We start from the raw sequence: 14,998 nt of genomic DNA on the forward strand, positions 1-14,998 counted from the left end.
TAGAAAACACTGTACTAGATCAATTAAAATGGGCAGAAATGAATGCATCAAATGCAGGTCTGAACTGAGAAGCTTAAAATCTCTATACAGTGGACGTTGAAGAGATTTGAAGAAAGCTTGTCCATTGTTGAATTAATTACATGATCATGGAAATGGATGCAAAAAATATTTCTGTAAAAAGCTGACTCTTTTGGAAACAGAAGGTGAAGTAGAGTTTCTTACTGAAATTTATCTCAGATTAATATTGACACAAAGGGCTGTTTTCAATTATTAGCCTTATCAAAGCAATAACTTTTTGATAGAGAAAATATTGCTATGAAATAAGGAGACTTTTTTTCTGTCTACACAAGAATAAATAAATAAATTACTGTCTACAATCTAAGAAAGAAATAGAAAAGTTTGACATATGTTTCATAGCAGGTAGTGGGCTCTTAAGATTTCTGAAACAAACACGATCCAGAAGGCTGTTCATCTCCATTTTGTGTTTCTGTCCAACAAAAAGAGAAACAGGAAAAGTAAGTTTGCTTTTATGGTGTGGATCCTGCAGTTTTGGAACTCCTTTGTATGCTCATTTGTTCTCTCTGAATCATTCTTGCAAACAGGTGGGGAGCGCTTTCTTTCCTTACAGGTTTTGGATTGAATTCAAGGTTCCAGGAAACCCATGTCTCTCATGCCGGTGAATTTCAAAGCAGTTCAGCATAACTTGGGCTGCACATAAGGAAACCTGTGAGTCCCATGCCTTGTCAGTGGTATTCCAAATACTGCATTTCTTGACTCAAAGTCTTAAAACCATCAGGTGATCACTTTTGTTGAATCAGACTCCTTTATATCTCATACACATTTTATCCTGTACTTTTCTTTTCATGTAACTTGTCAATTTACATTTAGGGCATATCATTTAGGCAAATATCCCTTCTTGGCTCAGAGATCCCTGATGACAGAAAATTGCCTGCATCTGTTGAAAAGCTGTATTCGTTGTTACATACTCAACATTGTTAAATGACTGTCTTCCTTTTCTAAGGAAAGAATCAAGGGGGGAAAGCCTGCATTGCATACATCAGCAGCTGAAACATTTCCTAGCTGAACACTAAGTCAGTGTGCTGAAAGATTTATGTCAAAATTTGGTTAAAATCAGTTTGATAGCTTTTTTTTCATATGGAGTTTCAGTTCCTAGGAAATCAGTTCAGTTTTATCTCACACCAGTGAAGGTGGATCAGATCAAGAAAGAATATTGACTGCAGGTGAAAAAAGTGAGAGAAGCCTTTCACTGTGTTAGGAATTGTTTGGGTTTTTTGTAGCCACATTGGAGCTATACAAGAGTCACTTGTTTTGACCACATCAGAGCTGTACAAAAGTAATTTCAGCCTGTTCTCTAGGCTCTCTGGTGTACTTCAACTTTGCTGTAACTGCTGCATATTGAAAGGTTTAAATGGTTTTCTCTTTTATGATTTGTATAACACTTAGCAAGTACTGAGCAGTTTGTGCACATTATGGCTTGAAGCTCCATCAAGCTGGACCCTAATGTGAACCAGCTTCTCATGGGTCATATTAATTAATTACATTTATATTCATTAGGATGGCTGAGAAAATACAACCTGCAATGCTGTAATCAATAATGTGAAATCACTTTTCCTTCTAGTGGCTCCAGGCTGTATTTGTAAGTATCACTAAGAGTTCATAATAAATTTTTTCTATTTTTTCATTTCTCTCATGTAACATTATAATGTCCTAGATTCTGAAGTAATAAAAAGAGGTTCCACTGCATCTGACCTATAAAATCTCAATATTCAATTAAACTTTTGCCACTGAAGGATTCCTTTGCAGATAATCACAAAACTTACTATGCTCTTCTCAAAGCAAAGGCTTTTCTCAGCATACTCTCAACTCTTATGGAAGTAATGATTATCTCTGTGTTGTGCAATCCACTAAATTCAGTGGTCCTGGGAGATGATTCACCTTGATAAGCAATGTACTTTGGCAATCTACTTTTACAGAAGCTAGGGGAAAATTCCTTCAGTTTAGAATTTGCATTGTTTTAACTTCAAAACTGAGAAAAGCAGGCTTGGGATTTAGTTTGTTTTTTAAAATTTTTGTTTCTTTTTTTTTTTTTCCTTATGTTTTTGGGTTTTTTGTTGTTTGGGTTTTTTTTATTTTTTGGTATGTGTGTGTTTTAAGTAAAGATGGGTATGTCTTAGGGTCCTAGCTTAGAAGTTTAAAAATCATAGAAATTGAAGGGATGATGGTTTGTGCTGGTTCCCACATTGGTGAACAACGGGATAGGGTAGAAATGCCTGAAAAAGCAGGTCAGAGCCAGAACTATACATGAATAAGTAAATAAATGGGTCTAAGGACACTTTCCCTGTATAAAGAGCAACGACTGTTTTGCACTGTGCAGTTACAACATGTAAGATTAGCCAGGACAAATCCTATCAAAATCTTAAATACACAACAAGCCTAGCCACTGTCTAGGGCAGTGTATAACAAAGCTCAGTATTTAATAACAATGTCAGGTTAAGTGCTAAGAAAGGGTGGAGGCCAGGGCTATGGCACTGGTGAGGATTTTAAGTGCCCACAGTCTGTGCACATGTTCAACCACTCCTGTCTTTGCTATTCCCTGAAAACAAGGCATTTAAAACTCAGAGCACATTTCATAGTGTGAAAACAGTATTTGTTGAAACACTGAAAGTCAGAAACAATGCTTTTGTTGGCAGCCTTCTTGACATGTGCTTATTCAAAGCACAGAAGAAACGATGTGATACAGGGTATTGGAGAAACAGCTCTAGACATATGTCCCTTGCATTACTACTTCTCTTCATTCCAATAACTACAATGAATAAAACTATTCATGATGGAAGTGCCACCACACTGTGTCCTGCTGGCTGTGCAGAGAATCTTCTTGTTCCTCTCTCATGGGAATGTTGGGAGATTAAGGAGGAAAAGTGGAAGGAATGGTAATTGTAGGTCGTATGCTGTACAATGCTGCATCTTAAACTCTGGCCACAATCCCAAACCAGATTTGCTTAGAGCTCACTGTTTCTTGAAGGCATTGCAACTCTGGTTAAGGTGAGCTTAAAGAGTAACATCTAGAAATGGAAGTGAGAGGGGCTGTGCTGAGCAGGAGATGTTACGGACAGACTGCTTCTTTCATGTGTCACTACCATCATCTGCAAGATTACTGAACCTAAACAGAAGGTTTACCCTCTACAGTGAATAATCTACTTAGAGAGTTTTGCAGCTATCCTGATTATTGCAAATTGGTCCTCACATCCTCAGTATCTGGAGTCTGACTAGCATATCCTTGACTGCATTATTTGACAGTAGCCATAATTTTTTTCCTACATAAGAACCACTGGTAGTTACAAATTGAAGTCTGATTTGAAAATCTCTTTAGTCACAATGAAACTGCAGTAAAAATTCCTGGCAGCTGACATACATAAGGATGTACAGCAATGCTCTGAAAGCATAAGACTTGCAAGCCTACCTCATGTGAAACAGGAAGTAAAAGGATGCTGTTTTACAGATGTGCCAACTGGATATTATAGCAAACGGCATGCACTTGCCTGGCTGGCTTCTGGCATCTATATCCCTCTGCAATTTCTGAATACTTGTTGTCTATCCAAGGTTGATATACTCAAGAAGAGGTGTTTTCAAAATCATGAATGAAACATTAAATGGCTTCATGTCCAGAACACATACCAATTTATATGTTCATACAAAGAGCTAGAATGATTTGCCATATCAGTACAATTTATAATAATAGCTTGCTATATTAATTTAATAAACTATTAATTCATATAATTCCTGTCTTAGCAATTTCCCATTCTATTGGGTATTAGTGCAAAATCTGTGTTATTTGAATATTTCAGTATTTTCTATTGGAGTGAATAGCAGATTTTATTATGTCTTTTTTACACAAAATATTGAGCAAGTACACAGTTACAGAGATTGCCAAAAGATTGTTCTGTTTAGTGCCAAAACACTAAATTAAAAACTTCAAGTCAAGCATCATCGAGAACAAAGACTAGCTCATTCAACCATTATCTAAGAGAACAAGAACTACAGCAAAGAAAACAGTTTTGTAGTTGGTTTCCACCCAGAAGTGCATGCTTAATACTAAGCTGTGCTCTGCAGATACGTGTCTGAAAGAAAATTTCTCATGTTCAGTAAGAATAAAGTAGAGAACTCTCACTTAATTTTATCTGAGATTAATTCAAAGATTTCTCTTTATAGTAACCATACCACCTATAACTCCACAGGTCCCAGATCTGGAATTCTTGTTCAACCAAAATGTCTCATATGAAGACCAACAAAGGTAAATCCATTTGTTTCTGCAATGACTGCAATAAACAAAATTGCACTTTCACCCAGAGAGGTGTCCTGGTTCATCTAATGTGGATGGAAGAGTTATTTATTCCTGATGGGTGGTGTTGTGTACTAAGGAGTTTAAATTTACTGAGCTGAGCCTGCACATATGAGGAGCGTGCCAGTTTACACAGGGCTTCTGTGGGTGTCAGACAGCACCTTTTCCAAAATGGAAGAGACAAATATTACTGTACGTGTCACAGGTCCTTGGAAACAACCCTGAATACCAAGAGTTTCCCTCTTGGCTGACTAAACAGTGAGCAACACACCTGAAAGGGCATGTTCTTATCGAGAGCTATGGTGCAGCAACAGCAAGAAATAGGCAGAGTCCTCAGAAATCTGCTTTGCCAATGTGCATGTGACAGGTTCTTTCCATAATTACGTTCTCTAAGATCAACACATTTCAGCCAGGAAATTTAACTCTATTTTGAACAAAAACACTCTGGCCAGGTTAAAACCCGGATCCTGAAGTATATTCTGTCATTATCTGTAGTAGAACCTTCAATTGAACTAACGAAATATATTGACCCTATAGTCCCTGTAATTAATTATATGAGACTTCTGTGCAAGTATCTTATGGCTTGTGATTGCTTGGCTGTTTGAGACCATGGATACCTGCAATGTGCAACATCCTGTTGGCAAGATCATGCATTTTCACATCTCAGAAATGCTCAGATGCTGTCCCAGTGAAATTCAGTCCAAATCAAGCAAGACTTGTTCCCAAGTCCCATTTCCCACTTGTTAGGCAGGGAATGGCTGATGACTCCTGAGTATGTGTCCTAGTAGAGCTACAGGAGGGCAACAAGACTCTGTAGCTGAGGAATGGCAGAGACTCCCTTTAGTTCCTTTTTTGTACTGGCAGGTAGTGAAGTAGGCATTCAAGGAGTAAAGCTAATGTAAGAATGGAGTGAGGATGCTGAGGAAGTTTGGATGAAAGATTCCTTTGGTGCACAGAGAAGGAAAGGACCATTTTTTGAGTTACGTGTGTCAGAAAATAAAGGAGGATGATTTTGACCCTTCTCATTATTAATCATAATTATCTATTATGACACAAGTAAATACAAGCAAATATAAGTTAAAGATGAAATTCTGCATTTGCGTGAACTTAATGACTGATGGTTGTGGTTAGAGGTACTTATTCTGACAATTACTTGTTTCAACAAACAGCTTCTAGATCACTTGTTTGTACTTGCCATCTTTGGAAGTTAGAGAATGTTTGTCTACTTTTATTTCATAGAACCATAGAATCAATTAGATTGGAAAAGTCCTGAGATCATCGAGTCCAACCTACTTGTTTGTTTTTCCATATTTGTTCATGGTGCCAGCTGGGAAGTGGCTTCTGCTAAGTTTAGAAACTAACACCTACCCTGCTGTAGAAAAAAAAAATTATGCTACATTTCTAACATGATTGTTACATTGGGGAAATTATTCAAAGTGGTGGTTTTCACACTGTGATGCCATTTTGGGATTATGTAGTATAGTCAGGTTTAATGCTATTCAAGAGGAAAACAGGATTCATTCAAAATGAAAGAGGAGGAGGAGCAGCGGAGATTTCAAGTCAAAAGGTGAATTTCCTGAAAGTGCTACACATCTCAACTCAGTTAAGGACAGGGATGCTGGAGTATTAAGTGTTTCACCTCTGTCTCTTACTTTGTGTAGGACTTATTGCAAAGGATTGGAAAGAGACGTCTAAGCACCCAAACCATGAGGCAACTAGAAAAACTGCCACAAGGTACATTGGCCCTGCAGATCTGTTTCTGAAAGAGAAAAAAAACCCATCTGGGTCTCAAATAAGACAAAGTGAATATGTAAACCTTAGACAAATTCTGTTTTCAGATGAAAGCATATAAAAGTATTGCATAGAAATGTGATTTTTCATATGAATGATGGGATGAAAGTAGTTTTTTTCAGAACTCTTGATTTCTGATTTCATCTGCTGTTTGATTATCTAGATGAAGTAAAGAAGGCAGTGTCCTGGACCAGCTAATACTGGCTTTTTCTGCCAGGTTGGACCCTCTGACTCCCCTGTGAAATTGTTTCCTGTTTGCTGATCTCATTTATATCTTTTGATAACCAGACTTCTAGAGATATCTGACCACTGCAGTAGCTCTTCAGCCATCCAGGCAACAGACAATAACCTTTGCAAAGCTGCTGCCTCTGAAGCCATTACTGAATTTTTATAGAGAGTGACTTAGAGGAAATTGTTTTGCTAGTTTTGTTTTTACATTATGTAATAATGTAAGAATTAAAAATAATATAAAGATATTTATAACACGCATGAGTCCTTTAGGAAGACTGGAAAAGTCTCTCTAAAAGGAAAAAAAAAAACAGTGAGTCAAACTAGGATCTGATGTAAAGTTCAGTTAAACTTGTGAGTTAGACCTGGTGGAGTAATTATTAGCCAGCTTGATTTTTAATAAATGAGCATAAACCCACTGACTTTGATATATAAGCACATAGCATTAGATTTGCATTCAGCCTGTTCGGTAGAGAGGAATGCTCATTATATCAGTGTATGGACAATTTCTAAGCCAAATATAATGTTCTAGGTGGGATAGGAAACTTTTATCCCACATTCACTGTATGTGAATATCCAGCTGTAAAAGATCCATATTTCTTGTAAACTATGTTCTCAAATGGGATCACTTTGGTCCCTTAAATGAGGTTTCAGAACAGAGCTTGTGCTACACTTCTGTCTCATAGCTAAACTCTCTAAATACTTAAGTCAAAGCAAGAATTCCAGCTGGGTATTTATTCATTGTTATCTATCCATACTAATTTAATTTAAGCTAATGAGAATAAGATTCTAGTATTTGAACACCCTTGACAGTCCTACAGTCTTCTGTTTCTGTTCAAATTCTCCCTAAACCTGTGAAATTTTGACATAAATTTAAATAAATATTTGAATCAAATGTCTAATAGGAAGCCATTGTTTGGATACACCTAACTGGAAAATTTCTATTCTATTACCAGAAATTAGTAGAGGTAAATATTGGGTACTGTGAGCCAGCTCTCTTCTACTTACTTCAATGTAGCTCTCTTGATTTAATGATGAGTTAGGTTCATGATGACCTGTAAGAGAGGACCACGCAGCCACTGGTGTTCCCTGGAAAAGAGATGTTAATCTGGGATTCTCTGCCCTCCACCTGATGTACAGCTGAACATTAACACTGAAACCATAATTTACATCTCCCAAAAGCCTGAAAAAATTTGGATCTGCATCACATTCTTTTCTCTTACCTCTGATTACAAACAGGGCTTTGCCTGTTCCACATTTGTGGCAGGCAAAGGTCTTTTGTTTTACAATACATGGCTCATACCTTATGTCTAGCAAAAATGAAATGTTGGGAATTTGGGGAAGATGGCTCATTACAGGAACAATGACCTAAGAAATATGAAGGTGTTACATGATCTAAAGCCAGTCTTGAAAAGGTGACTATGGATGGTGGTATGAAGTTATGAACATATAAAGAGAAGCTGAACTACTGTCCTTATATATATTTATAAGTACAAATATCTTGGTCTCAGACAAAATCTCTGCTCTACTAGGTGTGTAATTATGGAGCAAAATATTTCCACAGTGGTCTGCAACAAAAGAAAAAAAAAACAGGCAGCAAAACAGGCACAAGTAATAATGCTTTGGAAAAAAGTAGAAAACATGGAAGCAGGATACAGCACAACATACACAGAATGCAACTCTTTGAGTAAATATTAGCAAAAAATTACTGCAGATATCCATCCAGGTCAAGGAACGTGGATATGTGTGTGAAATCAGCTGATCTGTTCAGCCACTACACACCTGTTCTCTTGGAGGCATTCCACGGACTGAGAGGACCAAGTGCAAGACTGAAATGCCAAAACAGCCTGCCACAGCCCGTTCTGCTGGGCTCACAGCATTGCACAAGGCAATCATAAAAGGAGAACTTCATGAAACCGTGTGCAAGATGGAAATACCCTGCAGGAAAAATGTCTGTCCCTTCTGAACACTTACCTTCAAGATGTTGCAGTTAAGCCTGGGACTAGGTCAAGGAGGGAAATGAGCTGCATCTTAAACCCCTGTACCCTCTAGTTATTTGTGTTCAGTCAGTCACCCACAGCTAATGTTTCTCCTTTTATCTCTCTTACGACAGACCCGAGCTACACGAGACGTACCAGCTCTTTGTAGAAACAGCTCTTTGGGGCATGAGGAGGTCCATGAGGACCTCCTTCAAGATGCATCCACTGTGTGGTGGTGCTGATGGCAGAAGCTTTCAGTCACTATTTACACTGACAGACACCATATATCGCTATTTCAGCAGTCATGGCAACAGAAAGCAGTGTTCAGAGCAGAGAATGGTCTTGATAATAACCCATTTACATTTTTTTCAACAATGCTCTTTAGAGCAGATTTGACAGTGCCACACAGATCACCAGGAAGGAATATATGACTCGGTAGGAAGGAACAAGAAGAAAGAGCAGAACATGGTAGCAATGAAAATGGCTGGGAAATAGCTGGTTTTATATTGGTGTGGGAAAGGAGATATTCAGCAGTGGCCAGTCAGCTCTAATAATACCTTTTGATGGTAAAGACTAATTATGAGATTGGCTCATAAAGAAATAACTCATCTCCTCCTGTATACAGAGATCCAGTCAGAAGTCACCTTTGAGTGTATGGGATCCTTGTTCTGCTTGGTGGCTTTCTGAAATATGGTATCAGTTCTAGGATTACATAAGGAACCCTGCTCCATGTCAACATGGGTCTTTATTTTGCTATTCGTGCTGTGTCTATTCAGATGGCTGACGGATCTCTGGGAAGAAGTTTAGATGGTTTACCTCTTTGGAATCTGCAGCAACCCCCAGGTAATGCTTCCAGGAACAAAAAGGTGCTAGACCTTAATATCTAATGATACCAGATGTAACACTCTCCAGTTTAACTATGTCCAAAGTCCCTGTGCTTTCATAGTTGCACTTCTCAGAGTTAGAGTCTCATAGCCAGCAGCTATGAGAATTCAGAACCCAAAATTCAGATCCAAAGCCCAAAGCTATTGGATAAACCCGTTTTACCTTCCCAAAAATGCAGGGCTGTGTTGTACTTCTGTGTTTGCCATGCAGAGAAGCAGAAGAAACATGTCAGCCTATTACCTGACACAGCATCCAGTGACAGGTTCCTGCTGTCCTGGAGGTTGTGGAGCTCACCCATAACAGCTCCCCATCTGGGAAAACTGGAATTTATGTGTGCATCCAATGAGGAGGGAAAGCTGCATCACCAGTAATGGGAAGGGAAAAAGCAGAAAAAATATCTTGAAGCATGTAAGCCTTTCACTGAACAATTGGTTTTGTTAATATGCTAAAATATCTCTAAAAAGATAGAAGTTTTGCTGCCTCACAGATATGGTTGTTTCAACTGATTTTGGGGGATAAATTGATTGTTTGACCATTTGCATGCTAGAATTGCAGCCAAAACCAGAAGAAATATGAAGCCAGATAATTATAATGGGTTGAGATATAAAGGAAAAAAGTGTCAACTATCTCTCAAAAACTGGTAAACCATTTTTAAAATATAATTTTAAAAAAAGCAAACTCATTTACTCTTCCCTCTGACACATAATGTGTGAGCTCATATTCTCTATCTGGGCAATAAAAATACTAGCAGTGTGTGGAAAATTAAAGAGTAGTACTTCCCTTTTAAGAGGATACAGAAACAATATTTTAAAAGTAGCATACACGTATATGAAACCCATAAATGTTACAATAAAGGGCTTGAGAAAGGTATGTGTATATCAGAACAAATCAAACAAGAAACTCTTAAAAAGGGGGACATAAGGAGGAGGGAAAAATTATCTGGCATTAGCTGAGAAGATACCAAGCAGAAAATTGCCTGGTTTGAAATAAATTAGAAAGAGAAATTCATAATTTTTGAGGCAAAATGTACACTGAGGAAGGAAAAAGGCTAAAAAGAGCAGTAATATAGTCTGATTTGGAATAAATTCCTTTGGGAATAAGCCTAATGGAGGTGGTTTGTGAAAGATAATATTTTTATGCAAACAGGAAGGGAAGAAATACTGAAAGCAAATATATAAAATAATGTTCAGGTTGAAGAGGAAAGTTACAGTTATGATTCTTTTTCTTTTACAGACTTTCAAAATTCCTCATTCCTCCAGCTCTTAGGCCTGATTAATTTTGAGGTACATAGCTTTTCAAGGTTTGGGGTTTTTGTTTTTTTAATATTCAATGCTATTATAATTTAGGGCAAGTAAATGCCAGTGCTATGAATGCCCATTGCTGGTATCTCTGACTGTAGTAGCACTGTGTAACATTAAAAATGGACTCTATCACCCACTTGGAACTAAAATTCTCAACCTGCTGACCATTTCATGTGCCTTGTAAGAGTCAAATTCCTTGGCTTTACTTTCGAGTATGAACACGTTTTCTCAAGGAAACTTTAGTTTGAGAGCATCTCTGAAAGTCCATTTTATAGGTTCAAAAGAATGAATATTCTCAGCCAAGTCTAACAAGAATTTCCCTCCCCATCAGTGGAACATACGATTCCTGCACTAGGATATGAATACAAATACTTCCTTTCAGGAAGTCAGGAAACTTCATAATTCTTTGGCTGAGCTGAACATTGAACCATGAACCTCAAAGGAGCCTAAACTCTCTCAGGGACTGGAACATCCTGATGTAATGATTCAGCACAGCCTTGGCTTCCATGACAGCTTAATAAGGTAGGTGCTATAGATAATTTTCTGGGTATGATAGAAAAATCTGCACTCATTTGTTCACCTCTGTGACACTTTCCCCTTTATTCACTTTAAAGTAGGAACCACTGCTGCAAGAAAATTCATACAGTGAGTGAAAAACCACCTTTCCACCAGATATGTAGGAAAGATATGCAAGAAGTGTCATATTAATATCTTCAGTATATTATCCTCCCTGACCTTTTATGAAAATGAGAATGGGGAAAAAACGTAATTTCTCCTGAGGTTTTTTCTTTTCATTTCCTTTGAAACTGTGTTTTTTGAAAGTGCATTTGCATTAGCTCACAAAGCCATTTTTATCTTTAATTTTTTTTTCAGATGAGAAATCCTTTAATTGTGTTATTGCATACTAAATCTAACAAAAAGTGAGAGTAGCAGAATTCTTGCTTGCTCTGCATTTATTTTATGTCCTTTGATCTTGTCTCTGTCCTGGTGTTGATATTACTCTGAAACCTGTGGTAAAATGCCTGGGTGAGAAAGGAGCTTAGCTCTTTGAAATGATTGTGGTCAAATTTGTGTTACACCCTCTGTGATCTGATAAGGACAAATCTAACATGTAAATCTTTGCAGAGACATATACACTCAGGTAATCCATTTATTTGCAGGCTTGAACAAATATTGACAGAAGCAACTTCATACCTGTGGGTAATGACCCACCACAGTGGTGACAGATCAGAGCCCTAACTACAGCCTGTGCCTGAAAACACTGGATGTATAGAGCTTGGCTCCATTTCTCCTGCAGTACAATGTATTTTCTTTTTTGCATTAAAATTGATCAAGACAAAGCAATGACACTGATCTTCTTGGATCAGGTGTCAGAAGCTACTTCTAAATGTTGCTTTTTAATGGTGTTTGCTGCAGAATGGTGTAAGATCAGGTGGAACTATGCTGCATGTTCCAGTCAGATTCCAAGCGGGCTGAATAGTGTTCTGGGAGTGCTTCTCTCCACTCTCAGTAGAGGAGGATCATCAAACTCACTGCTGGATTTATGACACCCAATGAGTGCATTTCACACTCTGAGATTTTTTGCCTCCTTGGATTCCATTTTGGCTAGGATGCTACAGGGTGGGTGTGAGAGGTTTTGTTAGATCAGTGTAAGCCAGCATACATACAAATATCCACCAGAAAACTGCTTTTTGGAGAATAACCCATCCAGTTTTAGATGCTAGATATGATGTGATGCCTATAGTAGAGATATACTACATTGTGGAATTATTATCAGTGCATTTTTGCTATAAAGAGAAGTTTTAAAATGTTGCAGTAATATTTTTGTAATAGCAATGATCTGAAGATATTTGTAATGTAAATCTTTTGGGCAATAACCTTAAAAACAGATGTAAGTATAAAAACTCTTAGGTTTAATAGGTTGCTCTTCTGCTGGTAGAAGTTTGGATACTTGAAGGTTCCTAAATTGCTTGTAATATCATCCTGCTTTCAATCTGACTTTTCATTCTAGAGTTCTATCTCCTAAAAAGGTGTTGAGTCTGAGATAGTCCATATCATTATGGTTCAACAGAAGAAAAGAAAGGGAAACTGTTTTGTTATTTTTAGAAAAGAAACTGCCCTCCTACATGTTCACCAAGTACTCCTCCCTCATCTTGCGTGCCTGCTCGATGAGGAACCGCAGGCTTTAGTGTATCTGACTCTCCAAAGAGTGTATTTTGTAGGTGTGATGCCAACGTGCAGCTGTGCACACCTCAAAGCAAGGGCCTTCTTGGTTTACTCCAGTCTGTACAAGAGTTGCTACTGGAAGAACTAGTCAGGAATATTACGCCAGGATAAATTTGCTAAAAAGATCTTTCTAGTGACCAGTCAGCTCCAAAAAAGAAACATCTCTCCACGTCTATCTCTTCACCCCACCAAAAGGAGAAGCCTTCCATCTACTCGCTTGGAAGGCTCACTTTTGGTCTGCAAAGGACCATAATACTAAAACCAGCAAGCAAAGACACTGCAGGTTGATTTTCTCCCCTTGATTTTTATTTTCTCTTTTTTTAAAATCCAGATTTTGGGCAAACTTTTCTTCCAGGTGCGTAATACCTTTTCCTTTTAAAAATAGGGAAAGTATGTGTGGTTTGAATACATCTCTAATTATATTCCATGGCTTGCTGAAGCAAAGGTAAAATTATAACATTTATGATGACAGTGAATCAATTTTTCTACCCTGTGCAGGGTGGATATGAAGGCTAATATCCTCCCAATGCCATTGACTCAGGATTGCTAAAGGAAGTCTTGTGAAGGAAAGTCTTCTCTTATCACTTGGCATTTTCTGACTTGCTAATCTGATTTCAAAGAAAAATTGTTTATAGGAGTTCCTGGTTCAAGTCCTCCTCCTTGATAAAGTTGATGTCAAAGCATGTGCAACAGTGACTGGATGAGCAAGTCAAGCTTGTTGAGTTCAGATTCAGAAATGATAACAATTTACTGATTTAGCAGCTCTCAGATGCCAGTTAATAACCAGAGAAATAGGAACCCATTCAAACTTATTGGGTCAGACAATCTGACTTTTTCCTCTACTGGTGCTGAAATCCAGCTCTTGGCGATGTCCCAAATCAACAAACCTCTGGGTCAGTTATTATATTTGTTTGATGTCCCTGGCTACATGTTCAAATAAACAAATAGCCTTCATTTCCTCCTCCTTCAAACCCTCCCTTTACTTCCCATTGCTACTTACATGATTTTACTACCCACCCTGTGTCTCTTGCAGCCTAGTCTGACCAAGCAGGTACTATGGTGAATGAGGAATGCACCTCAGGATACTTTTTGTGTGCCCATTCAGCCTATTCTTGATAGCAAGTAGGGGAGTATCAGCAGTGATAGTCTGCACTCAAACACATCATACTTGGGGAAATCATGGGAGTGGGTACAATCTACCTGGTATCCTTCACATGTTCACATGAGAGAGAATGTGATGAACTCACCACACACTGAACAGAACTGTTAGCATTTTCCAGATGTTTTCCTTGTGCCCCTTATCAAGCTTCCAGTTTAGGTTCTAAAGGTTGGTATTTCTGACAACGTATAAAATGTGTTACAGGAACTGTGGTCACAGAAGATGAAAGTTTTCTTGAGTTTTCCATTAGATATATATATATATATATATATTTTAACCAGCTGTATAAAGCAATATCTCTGAAGAACTGACTCAGCTTGTTCAAGTATTGACTTGGTGAAGTCAGTAATAGGATCTCATTCTTATTTAGTCCTAAGCAGCAAAAGCTTCTCTCTCATGGTACTTTTAGGGGTTCTATTGTTGTTCACATGGACATACCCACCAACAGAAGGCTCCCATCACTCCAGGTTCACAGGGAGGTGGATATGTTTTGGGAGATCACAAGATTCCATTCTGCATGGCTGGTGTCAGCACTCCGAGTCCATGGGGTCAGCTGGTCAGCTTGTCTGTGCCTGTGGCCAGTGGCAAACCAACATTCCTCCATGGTAGCATGGACCATACATCAGTTCTCTGGAAAGAACAAAAAAAACAATGTCCATGGAGGTGGGCCACTTGCATCCTGTTGGCATGGTCAGCATTCAAGGTTGTTCCTATTTGGCTCCATTCCCTTGAAGACACAAGGAGCAGCTGTGCAGGAAGTAAGTGATAGCCACACCACCTAATGCTTTCTGTACAAACAAGGGGAGAGCTGCACAGCCCTGATAAAGGCAGGCATGATAGTGGTGAATCGATTCACATCACCTGCATGACCCCACATCCCAAACAAGGGCTGCCACAACCTGTGGGTAGGCTGGAGATGTCCCATAGCTGGGATCTGATCTCCACAGCAGCCAGTATTGCAGAGGTTTGTGAATGAAAACTCAAAACATTAATCTCTTAGGCAGCACCCCTGAAGTTTAAAAAATAAAAGGGAGTAGTTCTTGTTTGAAAACAGATGTGATACAGTTTT

At 38.3% G+C, this 14,998-nt stretch overlaps 1 long non-coding RNA gene across 1 annotated transcript in view; it reads left to right on the forward strand.

The window, feature by feature from the left end:
• Positions 1-214: 214 nt before the first annotated feature.
• Positions 215-14,998, forward strand: part of LOC130254301 (uncharacterized) — a 42,117-nt gene continuing 27,333 nt past the window's right edge. Inside the window, exons 1-4 of the long non-coding RNA XR_008840670.1 lie at positions 215-515; positions 4,257-4,312; positions 9,135-9,201; positions 10,931-11,066. This is a non-coding gene — a long non-coding RNA (uncharacterized LOC130254301). The remainder of the gene's footprint in view (positions 516-4,256; positions 4,313-9,134; positions 9,202-10,930; positions 11,067-14,998) is intronic.

The sequence above is a fragment of the Oenanthe melanoleuca genome, chromosome 5 (assembly GCF_029582105.1).
Source record: "Oenanthe melanoleuca isolate GR-GAL-2019-014 chromosome 5, OMel1.0, whole genome shotgun sequence".
NCBI lineage: Eukaryota > Metazoa > Chordata > Aves > Passeriformes > Muscicapidae > Oenanthe > Oenanthe melanoleuca.